The following is a 17628-nucleotide window of genomic DNA, read 5'->3' on the forward strand; positions in this document are numbered from 1 at the left end:
TTGAAACTTGGAAACACAAATACTTAGAAGGCTTTAAGAAATATTACCAGATAAATAAAAATCATGCAATGAGTATTCAGTGAGTGCCCTCTGTTTGCCCAGCCAATGTGGTCTGCTCTCTAGATTCTTCAAAAATCTCTGTCCCGTTAGCCTTACAAAGAAAGGAAGTTCTGACACATGTTACATCGTGGATGACTCTTGAGGACATTATGCTAAGTGAAATAAGCTGGACACAAAAGGACAAATATTGTATGATTCCACTCGTATGAAGTATCTAGAGCGGTCAAATGCACAGACCGAAAATCGAATGGTGGTTGCCATGGGCTCAGGAGAGGGGTATAGAGTTTCAGTTTTTGCAAGATGAAAAGGGTCCTGGAGATACATGACAATGAGAATGCACTTAACCCTACTGAACTTTACCTTTAGAAATGGTTAAGAAGGCAAATTTCATGATATGTGGTTTTTATCAATAGTAATAATGATAAAGAAAAATAGCAATAAACAGAGAGAGAAAATGTATAACTATCCTTGTCTTCTAATTGGGCCACAACAGATGCACTAGAATTCTGTAGACACTCAGGTGTGGCATCCTTCACATGCTCCTGAGGCCTAGTCTGAATCCTGATAATTGCCTGAAGTCAGTCAACACCCTAATACACGATCTGAAAACTTCTCTTCATCAATTTTAACTTGCTTCTCCAATAAATCCTTTTAGGATACTCTAAAATATGTACACTTAAGGCTATATCTTTTCCCTATTTTAGCCAAATTTCTGTAGGAAGTTCTAATGAAACTTGGAACGCCTAAAAGTGTGTGGGTTGATGGAGTGAGAATCGATACTTTACCAAATTGCTAATCAGGCCCCAAAGGACCTGTGGGTGAAGAAGCACCGCGATATATTGAGAAATCCTCCCCCCCGCATCACGCATATTCCAGCACAGCAAGAGAGCAGCGGGCCACCCTGGGTTGGGATGGGTGGGACCACAAATGGAGGGAGAGAGGACAAGGACTGAATTTGGGGCCATGAGAGTCTGGTCTTTCCTGAAAGTTTTCCTAAGGGCTAAGAAAGGGCTCCCAAATCTCAAAATTCATGCAATCAATGGCCATCTGGAGCTTCCTGTTCTCAGCTCAGCAGGAACAAACATAAAAAACAACATATGATTCAGAAGACCTTCTGGCTTTCAAAACAATTGCCCAAATTTTATACTAATTTCCTTTTGTGGGGACATTCTATGGGAGCAGAGTGCGCTGTGCTTGCGTCCTGCTTACGGCATCGCTGATCTGCCGTCAGGGAACATTCCAGACCTGCCTTCCTCACCAATCTGGGCTCCTTTGGTGAGTACCACTTTTATGAGGGTTATTTTGCTGCTCCATGGCATTCTGCATTCCCTTTTAACTTACACTGTTTCCAAATAAATAAATAATAAATAAAATATGTATAGATAGATATAGAGATACATAGAGAAAGGCAATATTTTTCTTTTGAATATATATAAATTAGAAAAATGCTAAACACATGTGTGTAGCTTTGTCTTATTTCCCTGAGCTTACAATGAAGAAATTTTTTTCACATTTTAGTGTTTCTAATATCAACATAATCTCAGTCATTGATGTGTGGCACTTTTTTTTTTCCTGAAAAGCTATTATTAAATCAATGGTGCAACAATTGTGTCTCAAAGCAATGAAATACTCTATTATGTAACCACACGAGAGATCGCCTGACCTGACTCACAGGCAGCTAGGACACCAGGCTCCAGGCATTCTTGCAAACAGTGAGTTTACAGGGTATTGTTGGTGATCCTGGGCAGAGCAAAGCATATCCCCAATGCAGGTGGTCCCACCCACAGTTGTCTTAAATGATGGCTGGTCTGGGGTATGGATTTGATCTTAAAATATCAACAGATATTTGTTATTTTATTGAATACTGAAGAGTATGCCTCATTTTCCAAGGTACTATTTCTGAAAGATATTTTGCATAAAAAGTAGAGGTTTGGGGGCCGCCTAGTGGCATAGTGGTTACGTTCACATGCCCCACTTTGGCAGTCGTGGGTTCAATCCCAGGTGCGGACCTACACACCACTCATCAAGCCATGCTGTGGTGGTGTCCCACATACAAGATAGAGGAGGATTGCCACAGATGTTAGCTTAGGGCCAGTCTTCCTCACAAAAAAAAAAAAAAAAGTTGAGGTTTGTGTCTCTCAAACTGAGCCTAAATCAAACATTCAAAAGTCCAGAATTTTCCAAAGTAAAAATGAAAAATGTCTTTGATTCCTAAGAAACCGAAAAATAGGTTGTCCAAGACAAAACAATTAATGAATTTTAAAGCAATCTAATTCATGTTGACCTGAATATTATAAAATGTATAGATGATATTCATCTTCCTTTTGCTGCAACATTCCTAATGCAAAAAAGAATTTCCAAATTAGACTGTGATTTAAAAATATATAAGAAAGGACTCGACACTGCTTTTGATGTGAGAATCTGACTCAGCAACATTGTTACAAAATTTAGCAGACACGGAAAAACAGCCAAAAACACTACTTTCACAGAGATTCAATGCAATCCTTATTAAAATTTGAGTGGCATTTTTCATAGAGATAGAACAAATAGTCCTAAAGTTTGTATGGCATCACAGAAGACTCTGAATAGCCAAATCAATCTCAAGAAAGAACAAAGCTAGAGGCCTCATGCTTCTTGATTCCAAACTATATTACAAAGCTTTAGTAATCAAAACAGGATTGGCATAAAAATAGACACATAGATCAACGGAACAGAAGAGAGATCCCAGAAATAAACCCACAAGTATATGGTCAATTAATTTATGACAAAGGAGCCAAGAATATGAAATGGAGAAAAGACAGTTTCTTCAATAAATGGTGTTGGGAAAATTGGACAGCCACATGCAAAAGAATGAAATTAGACCTCTATCTTGTACCATACACAAAAATTAACTCAAAATGGATTAAAGACTTGAATGTAAGACCTGAAACCATAAAACTCCCAGAAAACATAGATGGTAAGCTCCTTGATATTTGTCTTGGCATTAATTTTTTGGATTTGACAACAAAAGCAAAAATAAACAAGTAGGACTACATAAAACTAAAAAGCTTCTGCACAGCAAAAATAAAAATCATCAATGAAATGAAAAGGCAACCAAGTAAATGGGAGAAAATATTTGCAAATCATATATCTGATAAGCGGTTAATATCCAAAATATATCAAGAACTCATACAATTCAATAGCAAAAAAACCAAACAATCTTATTTAAAAAGGGCAGAGGATCTGAACAGACATTTTTCCAAAGAAGACATACAAATAGCCAACAGGTACATGAAAAGATGCTCAACATCACTACCACCCGGGAAATGCAAATTCCCTATTAGAATGGCTAGTCTCAAAGTGACAAGAAGTGATAAGTGTTGGCAAGGATGTGGAGAAGAGGGAACACGTGTGCACTGTTGGTAGGAACATAAATTGGTGCAGCCACTACGGAAAACAGGCTCCTCAAAAAATTAAAAATAGAACTACCATATGATCTAGCAAGTCTACTTCCAGATATTTATCTGAAGAAAACAAAAACACAAATTCGAAAAGATCTATGTACCCTTATATTCACTGCAGCATTATTTACAATAGCTAAGATATGGAAACAACCTAAACGTCCATCAATGGATGAATGGATAAAGAAGATGTGGTATATGTATATAATGGAATATTATTCAGCCATAAAAAAGAATAAAATCTTGCCATTTGCGATAACATGGATGGACTTTGAAGGCATTATGCTATGTGAAATAACTCATACGAAAAAGACAAATACCATATGATCTCACTTATAAGTGGAATCAAATAAATAAGTAAAAACAAAATAAAAATGGAGCTCATGGATGTAGGGAACAGATTGGTAGTTGCCTGAGGCAGGGGGTGGGGGTGGGTGAAATGGGTGAAGGAGTTCAAAAGGTACAAACTTCCAGTTATAAAATGAATAAGTCATGGGATGTAATGTACAGCATGGCAACTATAGTTAATAATACTGTATTGAACATTTGAAAGTAGCTAGGAGAGTGGATCCTGAAAGTTCTCAACACACACACAAAAAATTTGTGTATGGTGATGAATGTCAACTGGACTTATTGTCGTGATTGTTTTGCAGTATATACAAATATCAAATCATTATGCTGTACATCTGAAACTAATATATGGTATGCCAATTATACCTCAGTGAAAAAACACTGCTCTCTGTAAAGCATATGAAATAAATCTTTACTTCGGGGCTGGCCCCGTGGCCAAACTTAAGTTCGTGCACTCCACTTTGGCGGCCTGGGGTTCGCTGGTTCGGATCCCAGGCGCAGACCTAGCACCACTCATTAGGCCATGCTGTGGTGGCATCCCACGTAGAAGAACTAGAATGACTTACAACTAGGATAGACAACTATGTACCAGGGTTTTGAGGAGAAAAGAAAAAAAAAAGGAAGACTGGCAACAGATGTTAGCTCAGGGCCAATCTTCCTCAAAAAAAAAGAAAAATTTGCTTAATCTTTACCTAGTTTATTTTTCATTCTTAACAAAATTTTCATTTATCTAATATTGTCCCATTACATTGTAAAAAATTTTCAAATAAAATTTGATTATTTCTTGTAGCGATTAATTCATATCGATTCCATATTTGCTTTCTCCCATAATTCATATGCAAATTTTCTTCCATAAGTTCCTTTTGGTGCTTTTTCAATTCATTCTAATTTGAAGAGTATCCTTTGGTCAAAGGAGTTCAGGAAACCCCATATTAATCGAACTCTACAGTCTCCTGTTGGTAGAACAGGCAGCTTCGATGTTTACAGTTATTTGCTAACATTGCACTTAGAAAACGGCCATCCTGGTGGCAAGATGTTGGGAGTACCCACATCTATTTGAGGACATATCTGTTGCAAACAACCAGGAGTTATATGACACCAGATACCAAGAACTCTAAAAACGGAAGGTAATTTGAAACCCTAACAAAAACATTTTTTTAAATGGAGGAGGAAGACCATATTACTATGTTGCTTTTGATCTTTCATGACAGGTCAGCAGCTTATGACGGGATAGGAAGCGTTCTGATGATGTTGGGAGGCAGGTTAGAGAGTACAGTTGGGAAGGGTTTAGAAAAGGTGTTATAACTTGGAAAGGAGATTCTCCCATATAAACTTTGGTCATATTTGAATCCTTTGAGCTGGTCCTTTTCCTAGAAGGCCGATAGCTCTTGTGAACTCCATAGGTCATCCTATGAGACTTTGAGCTGCACAAATCGTCCTCTTCAGTATTTTTACCAGGACCTTAGAAAGGGGTGTGTGTGTGTGTGTGTGTGTGTGTGTGTGTGTGTGTGGATGTGAGCACATGCACACATGTAGGAGAAGTAGTTGCAGTACAGTAGGATCAACTTAGGATTTCTCACAATCACTTTATAAGGAAGGGAAGCCAGATGGAGAAATTAAAGCTCAACAAGTCTAGGATGGTTATCGAACGGTGATCCACCAAACCCTTAAAGTTCCACAAAGGCCACTCCGGAGACGAGGGGGTTAGAGGAAAGGATGAGGGAGCAGCATCCTAAGCTGCCACCTCTACTTCCACCAGAACAATTCCACTCCCACGTGCTTTACCCATGTGCTTCCACCTAAGATTTCACTTGAAGAAAGGATTCAGCTTCTAGAATTTGAAAACCACTAGACTAGGAACAACTCTAGTTTCCTTTACCATGTATACATTCTGTGATCCCATTAGAACTGGTTCATTATTCATTTGATCATTAGCTGGTCAATCTACTCAAAAACTGGGGTCTTAGTATAATCCGGGCACAGCATGAAGAAACAAAGTGCTGTGTTCTCAAGAAACCCATGGTCTAATGGGATCCAACAACATAAAAACCAAAAAAATTACTGTCCAGTACTCTCGTAAAGGGACTTATAAGGTGAAAAGGAAGCAAAAGGAAGAAAGTCTTTACCTGGGAGGAGGGAGAGAAGGAGGGTGCAGGAAGATTTGCAGTTGGGGCTGGATTGTTATAAATGACAAGAAAAAACTCTAACCAGCTCAAGCAGAAGTGGAATGTAGTGAATCTTGGAGCTGGAAAGAATGCGAGAGTAGTTCACAAGATGGAAGTCAGAACCACGGGATGAAACTCAAGGACTCAGAAACTCGGGCTTCCAGGAGGTCATGCACTGCAGACCTCTCTACTTTAGAAAAAGTGGATGCTCCCAGCAGTCCCAGTTAGCAGTCCCAGTGGGGAGACAGTGCTTTCCCTCCCACTGCTTCTCTACCCACTACAGGCATGGGCCCTTTTTGACTCTGAGTTATGTGCCACTGTTGCCGGGGGATACAGCACAATGATTGGCCTTGACAAGATCATGAGCACTGTGCCCATCCCCCCACCCATAGTCAAAGGGGCTGAAACCAAGAAGCAGTGGGGTAGGAAGGCCGCTGAGCAGAACAGTCACCACTGCAAGAGGCTTGAAACAATCCAGGCAGAAGACCCCACACATGTGAAGGAGGACTTTCCCACCTTCCTGCCTGGTCTCTTTCCCTCACACCATATTACACCATCCTGGTCAACTCGAGCCATTTCTATGAGTGATACAGCCAAAGGTGGGAACCCCAGGCCCAGCCATTGTTAGCCATTAGTTTCCTAAAGCTACCGTAACAAAGTACCACAAACCCAGTGGCTTTAAACAACAGAAATTTGTTGTGTCATAGTTCTGGAGGCTAGAAGTCCAAGATCAAGGTGTTGGCAGGGCCATGCTCCCTCTGAAACCTATAGGAGAATCCTTCCTTGCCTATTCCATCTTCTGGTGTTTGCCAGTAATCTTTGGCAGCCCTCAGTTCGTAGACACATCACTCCAGCCCTCCATCTTCACATAGTGTTCTTGCTGTGTGTCTGTGTCTTCACATGGCCGTCTTCTTATAAGGACACCAGTCTTGTTGGATTAGGAGCCTAGCCTACACCAGATGACCTCATCAAAACTAATTACATCTGCAATAAGGTCACATTCTGAGCTACTAGGGGTCAAGACTTCAACATATCTTTTTCGGCTGACACAATGCAACCCATAACAACCATCTACCTAACCAGACACTGGCTATTAGTGCAAAAACTCTGAAAGGAAAATCTTAAGGCTTTCCTGCTTTCAGAAGCACTCAAAACATCACTGCAAAGACCGTAGACTGAGGTATAATCCAACAAGGGAAACAAACAGATAGAGCCCAATCCTTACAAGAGTAAAAAATGTTGAAAATACATAATGCAGAAAGCTTATATTAACATGAAACTCCAAGTTCGAGTTCATGGTCTGTGCCTGCGAAATCCACAGATTTGACTGCTCCATAAACATCAGCATTCTACGATTTTCCTCATTATACGAGACCATACAGTACTTTATGGAAACATAAAATTGGTAACTCAGTCCTTAAACCATATGTTTTAATAACTAGCAACTAATCAGGCAAAGCGTTTGCATGTCTGCTGTTTCAGGACTGTTTCAACATCTCCCAGGGATTGTAAATGTCCTTAGTTGTAGCAAACTATACCCAAAGTAGTAGCAAAATAGAAGCCATAACTATGCAATTACGCTACTGCAAGAATGTGCTCTCCGGCAAAGTGATTAGGAAAGAAACCTAACGATGAAGGGAACACTGGGGCCAGCCAGGGAGAGAGAACGCAGAGTCCAAGGAGACACCATTTATTTCTAAATGCAAAGGAATTCGCTTTGTGTAAATATCAAGAGCTATATGATGAGATAAGTTGCCTCCTAGCCTGGGACTGACCTTGTTACAACTTTGGCTCAAAGATCAGCTTTACCTGCTTTTTACTAAGAAAGAGAGAGGCTTCGCGGGGAGAGGGGAGGGAAGGGGCAAGTGGTGGGCAAGTCGTTGATCTTTGCTTTTAAGAGCTCTCAGTGAGTAATTGACCTTTTATTTTTCTGAAATGAGGAGTAGTGAACTATCAAGTAATTTTTGCTGCCCCTACAAACGACAAATGCTTTCTAAGCAAAGACAGTCTACAAGTGGTCACCCAAGGTAAAATAATTTGGCAGCTTTCGCCCTGTGCAGTCCCAGGGGTCAGAGCACCCTAAAGTCCACCAGTAGAGTCATTTAGGAAAAGAACTGCCCCTTTTCCTGGGGTCCTGCAAAGGGTTTCAAGACACAACTCAAGGACAACCTCCACAAAGTAACTGTTGGGAATTCCACTCCAAGCCCCCCAGCCCACAACCTGCTGGCTAGGTTGGGCTAAATAGCCCCTTCTCCATGCTCCCATAGCCCCTGATAAGAGGGAGTGACCCTCCATCCTCCTTTACACTATTCCACTGTAACTTTTCTAGCATCCCCTTTCACTCTCTGAAGTGTCCCAATTTGGGTGAAGAAGTGCACGGTCAACGTACTCATTCTTGCCCGCTGCCCGCCCTGACACAGAGCCTTGCATCTCCTATTAGAAGGAAAGGACAGAGCCTGTGTCGCATTTCTTTCTCTACTGCCAGTGGCTAGAGATGCCTGCCATGTGGCAGATAACTGATAACTTGTTGAGCTTAACCAAATTGAGTTGAAATGCCCTTCAGTCATTAACACTCTAATGTCCAATCACTTACCAGCTCACCAGACAGCAGGGACCCCTAACATCAGGAGAATACTGGGCCATAGAGGGTGGAAGAGCCCACTAGAACACCAGCAACTGCCTAGGAAAGGCTTGGCCTGTTTCCCCATCTATCTACTGGGAAGTCCTGCCCTGCCCACTAGCTGGGAACAGTAAACACAAAGGCCCACCTGCCAGAAACCTTGTCTCAGACACACTCAGGCCATATGTGGGCCACCTGCTTCAGACTCTGAAGCTTCTTTCTCCTGCTCCGTTTATCTTCAGGTTTATTTTGCTTCCCATCCTGGCTTCCTGCTTTTTTCTCTCTGTGATTAGATTAAATTTAACTTCTCCTGATTTCTAGAAATTACACCCTGCCACCACCAGCACTTGTTCATCAAAGAGAGTATGTTCATCTCTCAAAACAAAAGTTTAGAACCGCCCTCAAGAAGAAAGTGCTTCAGCCACAGTTTTGGTCCTGAAGCCACCTCTCCCCTCCACTGGAGCGGGGAACACATTGGGGTCAAATGTCCTTGTGATTCTGGCCACAGGTGCAGAGCTACCGTGAAACCCATGGGACACTTTAAGAAACTCCAACAGGCAAAGACAACAACAATAATACCTGAATTTATTCAGTCCATTAGAGAATTACATACGCAGGGTGTGTGTGAGTCGTAGTACTGAGCCAGCTGGGGAGAGAGACCAAGGAGGATGAGTTATGGTCCCCACCGTCAAGAGATTTACAATCTAGTTAAGAAAGGGAGTAAACCAAGGATTCTCAAAGTGTGCTCCCCAGACCAACCAGCGACATCAGATGGGAGCTTGTGAGAAACGCAAACTCTCAGGCTCCAGCCGAGACCCATGGCATCAGAAACTTGGGAGGTGGGGGTGGGCGCAGCAGCCTGTACCAAGCTCTCCTAAATTCTTATGCCTGCTAACGTTGGAAAGCCAGTGGGTAGACGCATGCAAGAAGTTTTAAATGATCATATAAATGCACAACCCATGTTACAAGGCAGGGGGGACATAGGCACTTGCTTTGCCTGAGCGCCAGGTCAGGTCTGAAGAGGGCGTTTTTGTTGCCTTCTCTTGGCCAGCAGGTCCTTTCCTCACATTTCACAGGCTCAGGATTTTGGCACCAGACTAAGGGTGTAATACTGTACTGTACTCATGCAAGTTTCATTTTTGCCACCTGCTAAATCCCCAAGCCAGCCTGGGTATGTGATTCAGGATGACAGGACCACAGGTCCTCAGGCAATGCTCTGCCTTTGTTGCTGTGAGGGTCTGCACAGTGGGTGGGCTCCGGGGAGCTCAGAGCTGACTTCTGATGGCATTAGGAGCAGAGAGCGAGCAGCGGAGAGCCTCTCTCTTCAGAGACAGGCACCAGCCAGCCTTTACAGAACCGCTCTCCAAGTCTATTTCCATTACAGACAGACTAGATCATTCAAACCAACACTTCCGCTGGAGACAGCTTATAAAAGCTGGATGAAATACACAAAAATATTTTCGTAAAAGGATCAAATAGCCAACGAAAGAGTAAAGAATTACCTGGCCATCGTCTAGTAAAAAAAAAATGGAAATTCAGAGAGATGGGCTCCACACCTACGGCTGCCTTTGCCGTGAAGAGGCAGAGAAAGGGCAAAGCAGTACTTCTGACAGCTCAAGAGGACAGCAGAGCAAAAGGTTGAGTCTAGACCCTGCCAAAAGGGGGCTCCCGTGAGCCACTCAGCACTTGGGCTTGGTATCCTGAGAGCTGCACTCTAGAAATAAGGGCCAACTGCGATTTAACCTGCTGTCATTTGCAGCCAGATTGCAAGTCATTTGGGTGGCCCACGATGAGATTAACATGATCCTGGGTTGCACCTCTGGGGACCACCAGGCTCCTAGCAGAAGGAGAAGAAAATCCTCTTTGGGAAAAGGTACCATTCTAGGCCTCATATTATTTCTACAAGTAGTGTTTTCAAATATAGTGCCCAACATACAATCAAATATAACCAAGTTTCAAGGAGACAGGACAATATGAACAGCAGCCAGCATAACAACAGTAGAAATAAACACACAGGTAGTCCAGATAATAAAGTCCCCAATCATAGACCATAAAACTACTATGATTAACATGCTCAGAGATAGAAAAACAAAGCTGAACAATTTCGGCAAGGAATTGGAAAAGGGAGAATGGCATTGCAGCTTTGAAAAGGAAACAAGTTGAAATTCAAGAGGGGCCGGCCCCATGGCGGAGTGGTTAAGTTCGTGCCCTCCGCTTCAGTGGCCCAGGGTTTCACCGATTCGGATCCTGGACAGGGACATGACACCGCTCATCAGGCCACACTGAGGCTGCATCCCACACAGCAGAGTCAGAAGGACCTACAATGAGAATATACAACTATGTGCTGGGGGCTGTGGGGAGGAGAAGAGGAAAAAATAAGATTGTCAACAGATGTTAGCTCAGGTGCCAATCTTTAAAAAATGAAATTCAGGAACTTAAAAATATAATAAGCAAAATTTTAAACAATATACTGGTTTACCAGTAGATTAGAGAAAACTGAATAAAGAATTAGAGAACTGGGGCCAGCCCGGTGGCTTAGTGGTTAGGTTCACATGCTTCACTTGAGCAGCCCAGTGTTCACGGGTTCAGATCCCAGGCACAGACCTGCACACCACTCATCAAGCCATGCTGTGGCAGCAGCCCACATAGAAGATAGAGGAAGACTGGCACAGATGATAGCTCAGGGCCAATCTTACTCACCAAAAAAAAAGAAGAAGAAGAAATAGTGAACTGGAAGATATGTCCGAAGAAACAGAAGGAAACACAGACAGTAAAAGGAAGGGAATATGAAAGGAGTGGAGATGAGACATAAAGGACACACTGAGAAGACCGGACATATGCTTAACTGGACACCCAGGAAAAGAGGAGAGAGAATGGGCCAGAGCAGATATGCTGCAGGCGACCGCCCTGTTCTGTCAGGCTGAGTGATCGCACTCACAGGGCTCTTGGAAGTGATCCTACCCTCTACCACTTAGTGACAGACATTGTGCCTGGGGGACGGGGGTCATAGAGGGACCAATCACATTTATCTGTCTCAAACAAATACTTTTTCAAACAATACATTTGAAATGCTTCAAATATTCAAATCATTCCCTCGTGCTTACTTCAAATAAACCCAACACCAGTGATTAGTTACCACATTATCCAAAAAGAAACACTAATTTGGGAGGAGAGTTCTGGAGGAGTCGATTTGAATGGGGGTGAGCAGCTGAATGAGTGCATCTGAGGCAATTTAGATGGCTGTGTCTGAGGGAAAGACGGCAGAGCGGCCAAAGCACAGTCTGTGCACTGTCTCCCAAGTCAGGCACCCAGGACTCAGGGCTGGACCCCCGTCAGAGGGGGCCTTTCGGCAGAAGCTGAAGGAACTGCTTTCAAGAAGGGCACAGCAGACTGCTTTGGTCCAGAGGGCACGGCAGGTAGCTCAGAGTTAGCAGTGTGGCGGTCCCCAGTTCCTCGAAGAACTGAGCTTGGCATGTGCCCAGTCAGGACTTCAAGGAATGGAGCCCTCGATTGACAAGTTAGGAAGAGCATACACAGAGCCCCGGGCACAGCCTCCTCGGCCGCCTGCAGCGGGGCAGCGACCACTGTGAAGCAGGTGGCCTCCCGCATCTGCGGTGGACCCGCATCCTGGGGATTGTGAATTCGTGCGTTCACTTGGCTCCTCTGTAACTTCTGAGCAGGTGAAGCTGGCAGCCCACAGGTGAGGGACTTAGAATCACCATGGAAAAATGAGATCCCTCTGAAGGAGCTGACTGGTTTACTCACTCTGTAGGTGTACAGAGAGCTAAAGGTGCATGGTTCGTCTGACCCCCGCTTCCCCCAAGGACTGAATGGGACACCTCAACACAGAAATACCAGACAGCTTTGGTTTTGTGCTCAAGTCAAAACACTTCCTTTGGGGCCAGCTGGTGGCAGGGCGGTCAAGTTCAGATGTTCCAGTTCGGCAGTCCCAGGTTCACTAGTTCAGATCTCAGGTGTGGACCTATGCATCACTTGTCAAGCCATGCTGTGGCAGGCACCCCACATATAAAATAGAGAAAGACGGGCATGGATGTTAGCTCAGGGCTAATCTTCCTCAGCAAAAAGAGGAGGATTGGCAGCAGATGTTGGCTCAGGGCTAATCTTCCTTAAAAAAAAATATTTTTTTAACAAAAAAAAAACACTTCCTTTGAAAAGGCAACTCCTAAACAAAACAGAAGCCAGTGCAGAAACAGGATTCACAAGGTAAAGAAAATTTCTCACCCAGTTTCTTGTTGTATTTTATGGAAAATCCAACGTAAACGTGAGGCCACGTTCTGGTGGGATACAGTCAAATGGTTATGTTTAGCGTGTTTACGCTATAGATGTCAGCTTGAGGCTGATGAGTTGATAAGGATGATTTAGATGTCTAAAACATCTTACTAATATGTGCCACCTTTAGAACCTGTCAAAACCAGGATGTCACCAGAAATAAGTATCTACACCAATTAAAAGAAATAGTGTTCCTAGTCTAAGACAAACTTTGGGATCTCTAAAGGAAAAGGTGCGTGGATTAAATGAGTTCTTGTTGTTTTTCAGTTTTGACGAAACAGTTTATTGCAGATCTAAACATCCCCCTGCTGTACTGCGAGCCTAAAAATTTTTGTGTATTTTAACTAGAAAGAGAAACTAACCAGAAATAAAGAAGATAAACACATTGGCTCAATAGATTCTCATTTTCCAAGCAAAACTACAGGCAAACCATAAAAAAAAAATAGAAAAAGCAAAAGGCCTGAAATGTTTGCAGTTCCAACTCACCTGACTATTTGTAAGGAAAGGAAAGTCCTGCCATCTAGTGAGAAGAGCCCCAGGCAGGTGGCTCAAAGCTCTGCTCTTAGTCCTGGCTCAGCACTATCCCAGCGACACAAGCAGCCTCCAACATAAGGAGCTGATCGCCAATTGGGACCAATCGCATTTGGCTGACACTTTAATAATAATAACGATGTCCCGTTCTGAGAGGTCTGCGTGTACTAACCCATTTCATCTTCACAACAGCTCCACGAGGTGGGTGCCGCCATTAGCCCGTTCTCTCTGCAGGCGAGGTGACCAACGTATGGAGATGGCTCCCTGCCAGTCAGTCGGTGGCGGGGCCCAGGCCTGGAGGCCGCCGGCTCTCCACGTCCTCCAGAGCAGTGCTTCCCAAAGCGAGGGCCACACTCCTGTCCCGGCGGGAGGCTGCTTGTTATGGAACCGTTTCCAGCAGCAATTGAAAGCAAGTCTTCCGAATCTTTCATAGAAATTGGACGGAGTACCATTATATCTATAAAAATTGAATCTTTTTTTAAATGGGGCTTGTATTAGGTTTTTTAATTTCATTTTTTACAAACGTAAAAATTCCTTTTTACACAAGTATCAGTCTGTGATGGATTGGGCACTTTTTAAAAGCTGGTCCTCCACCAGAGAGAGTGTGAGGAGCACCAATCCCGAAGCTGAGAGACCACCCAAGTTCAGGCTGGTGAGGAGGACCCCCACTCCCCATCTGTCTCCAGCAGGGGGTCACCGTCAGTGGTGGATCGTATGTCCTATGAAGGAGCCACCTCCCCACTGAGGATGACCACTGAGAACATGTAGGGGCCAGGGAGTTGGCGGTGCAGGAGTACAGGGCTGGCCATCTCCAAAGTTCTCTTTGGTGATCCCAGAAATTTCCCCTGCAGTAGGCATGTAAAATTAGGAAGAAATTGTGCTTCGGCGTCTTGCAGAGCCTTCATTACAATGTGAGCACTCCCAGTGACCCTGAATAGGTCACCAAATGCCTCCCCTTTCCCCCGGGGAAGAGAGCTGTTAGGGCCCCCTAAACAGCTAAGATAAATACAGCCAATGCTTAACACAGGTTAGCATAAGGGAAGCCATCTTATAGAGGGAACCGTGTCGGAACTGTAAATGACCCTGATCCACAAGACACCCCTTTCCTTGTCAGCAAGGCTTTTGTTTGCATGTAGCCTAGAAAGTACGCACCTGCTTGTGAGAAATATGCTTGCTCTGCTATTTTCATAGCCTCAGCCTATATGTAGACCTCCTTATTGCAATAAGGCAATGACTTTGTTCTTTAAGTTTTCCCAGGGATGTAGCGACCTCCAGAAAAGAGCCTTATGCTGGTATCCATCACCTGTGATGAGAGAAATGGATGATCTTGTGTCTCAACAACTACAACATCAGATGGTCAACATTCCAAGATCGTCCTTTTCAGCCCATTTGCCCTATATAACTGCTTCAAAATTTTGCAATTTTAAGACTGTTCTTTAGGACATTAGTCCACCACCTTCCCCCTTGCTAGCAAGCTGTAATAAAAAGACCCTTTCTCTCCTACCACCTTGCCTCTTGACTATTGGCTTGGCTTTGAGGCGAGTAGAAGATCCCTTTTGGCAGTAACAGAACTACGAAGCCACAGAGTACCACATTCCTCAGGAGCAACAGAACTCCCTGTGGCACCTCCAGGCCCATTTCATTGGTCCCTCTGATCCCAAAATGCCTCTCCCAATAAATACAGTGTTTGTGTTCCTTCTTCCTTATAAAACAGGACACAAATGCTCCAGCCCCTCTCCTCTCTCTAGAAAGGAAAAAAAGAGCATGGAAAAGGACCTCAATATCTGAAGCAAGAAAGGCTTAACTTGAAGCCCAAGCAAGGATATCAAGTCCCCTGCCGCTCAGGGAAGGGACAAGGAGGACAATGCAGCACACGTGAAGTCAGCGTTTCTCAGACTCTCTCGGCTTTGTTTTCTTGGAAAGCCTATCCCAAATAAACCGCGATGGAGCTCTTGTATCTCCGAAGCCACAGTTCACCACAAAACCTAACATTTACAGAGAAAGTAAACAACTGTAATGGAGAAGCCTTCAGCTGAGGTCCTTTGGACCACGGGGAACATTTGTCGATGGATGAGATGGGGGTCGCGTGAAGGGAGCTTTGGAGAGGAGTTGGCTGAGGCTGAGAACATGAAGACGTGGGTTGTTATGGTTCGTGGAAACCGAAAGAGAAAACCCAGAGAGGTCATTCGCTTTGTACGAACTAAAACCCAACAGTCATAGCCTGAGAGGAAAAAGCCCACCACTCCTGCTTGATGGAATTAGTGATAGCAGTAATGGCAATACTATTATTACTGGCAATGGCAATACTAGTAATATTATTAAGGTTTATGTTTTTATTATTTACAAAGTATTTTTGCACATTATCTCATTTAATCCTAATCTTCATCCCAGGCAATAAGCAGTAGAGTTTTTATAATCCCTTCTGGAAGGTGACAACTAGTAAAGATGAAGAAACTCAGGACATTTTGCCTGGATCACACTGATGGCTGACAGCAGGGTGCCATTTGGCACTAGAACTTCAGATTCCCTTTCCAGAGCTCTTTATGCATTAAATCAAACTACTTGATTTAATGTCACTTATTTCTTGGTTCATGAGTCCCAGGGGGTTATTTTGTCAGATACTATCAGGTCATTGAGATTTAGAAAATAAGTAAGTGATATTAATGTAACCTAACCAAGTGCCTATTACTGTTCTAATTGTAACAACATGTGTGTGTGCGTGTGTGTGTACATGTGTGTGCGTGTGCTTGGCATAGTCTGTATAATCTTGCAATGTTTTACTGGGCCTGAATTCCAAATGGACTCACAAAGACCTTTACATCAGCATATTTTTGCTAAAGTTTTGGCAAATCAATGAATGAGTGAATGAATGAATGTCAGTTAGAAGGAATACTTGCAATGTTCTACCTGGACGTTCATATCCTGGGGAGCTACAGAATCACCTGGAGGGGGTTGAGTTACCCTTCCTCTCCACCCCTGCTACCTAAATACACACGCCAGGAGCCCACACCCGGAGACCGTGATTCTGTGGGAGAGGATGCAGCGTGGGGGGTCCATGTGCTCCGAATCAGATTCAGAGGTGTGCTTCTGATTAAGAGCCACTGGCTAGGCCAACTCCTTCACTTTACAAATGAGGAAATAGAGGTTACGTTACCTGTTCAAGTTCACACAGCTCACAAGAGAGCAACACCTGACCCACTGCTCCAGCTTCTGGCGCGCCTCCCCTAGAATCACTTACCGGAAAACATCCCACAGTACCAAGGCCCCTAGCTGAAAAGCTCCACTCTCTTGCCCAAAACAACCGTATTCGGCCACTTGAACACTAAAATGCAGCACACCCTCTTTTTCCACCCCCCAGCTTGGATAGACTATGGAAAGTTCTAGTTAAGAAGATATCCTGGGTAATAATTCCCAGAGTTAGCAGAGGAAATCAATTTAGATGATTTAGAATAAAAGATCTAAGCCAACACACCTTCGCCTCTGGCTATACAATGTCTCTCAGGACCCTGCAGGGCCTCAGGGTCATCCCTGCAGACATGCACGCCTGACTCGCCCTCCTAGAGTCCTCTCACCTGGGTGGGATCTTAGCAGAATCTCTATTAACTGAGATAGCCAGGGCTGGAGCCCTCCAGTTCCTCCTCCCTGAAGACGCGGGAAACTAACTACTCAAGCTGCTGCTCTCCACAAGAGATGGTGTGCCCGTGGAGGTGGTGTGCCCGTGGAGGTGGTGTGCCCGTGGAGGTGGTGTGTCCGTGGAGGTGCTGTGTCCGTGGAGGTGCTGTGCCCGTGGAGGTGGTGTGCCCGTGGAGGTGGTGTGCCCGTGGAGGTGGTGTGCCCGTGGAGGTGCTGTGTCCGTGGAGGTGGTGTGTCCGTGGAGGATCAACGCTAGGAGTCTGGGAGAGAAACTAGGAGGATTCCCTGCAAGGAAATGCTCTGAGTACAGTATGTGAATGCGCTTCACGAGAAGTTACTGGGATATCGGGATCGGGTGGAGGGAAACATGGAAAAGGTTCAAACTATCGTTCAGGTAAGAGCGACTCTGACATCAGGGCCACCGTTTTAAGAAGATATTTAACAAACATCACATTGTCAAGAAAGCAATATTCTTGTCTTGGTGAATTCTGTGCCCATCCTCCTCTGAGCAGTGGTTTGCTGCCCCCTGGTGTTCATT

The sequence above is a fragment of the Equus caballus genome, chromosome 21, assembly GCF_041296265.1.
Source record: "Equus caballus isolate H_3958 breed thoroughbred chromosome 21, TB-T2T, whole genome shotgun sequence".
Classification (NCBI taxonomy): domain Eukaryota; kingdom Metazoa; phylum Chordata; class Mammalia; order Perissodactyla; family Equidae; genus Equus; species Equus caballus.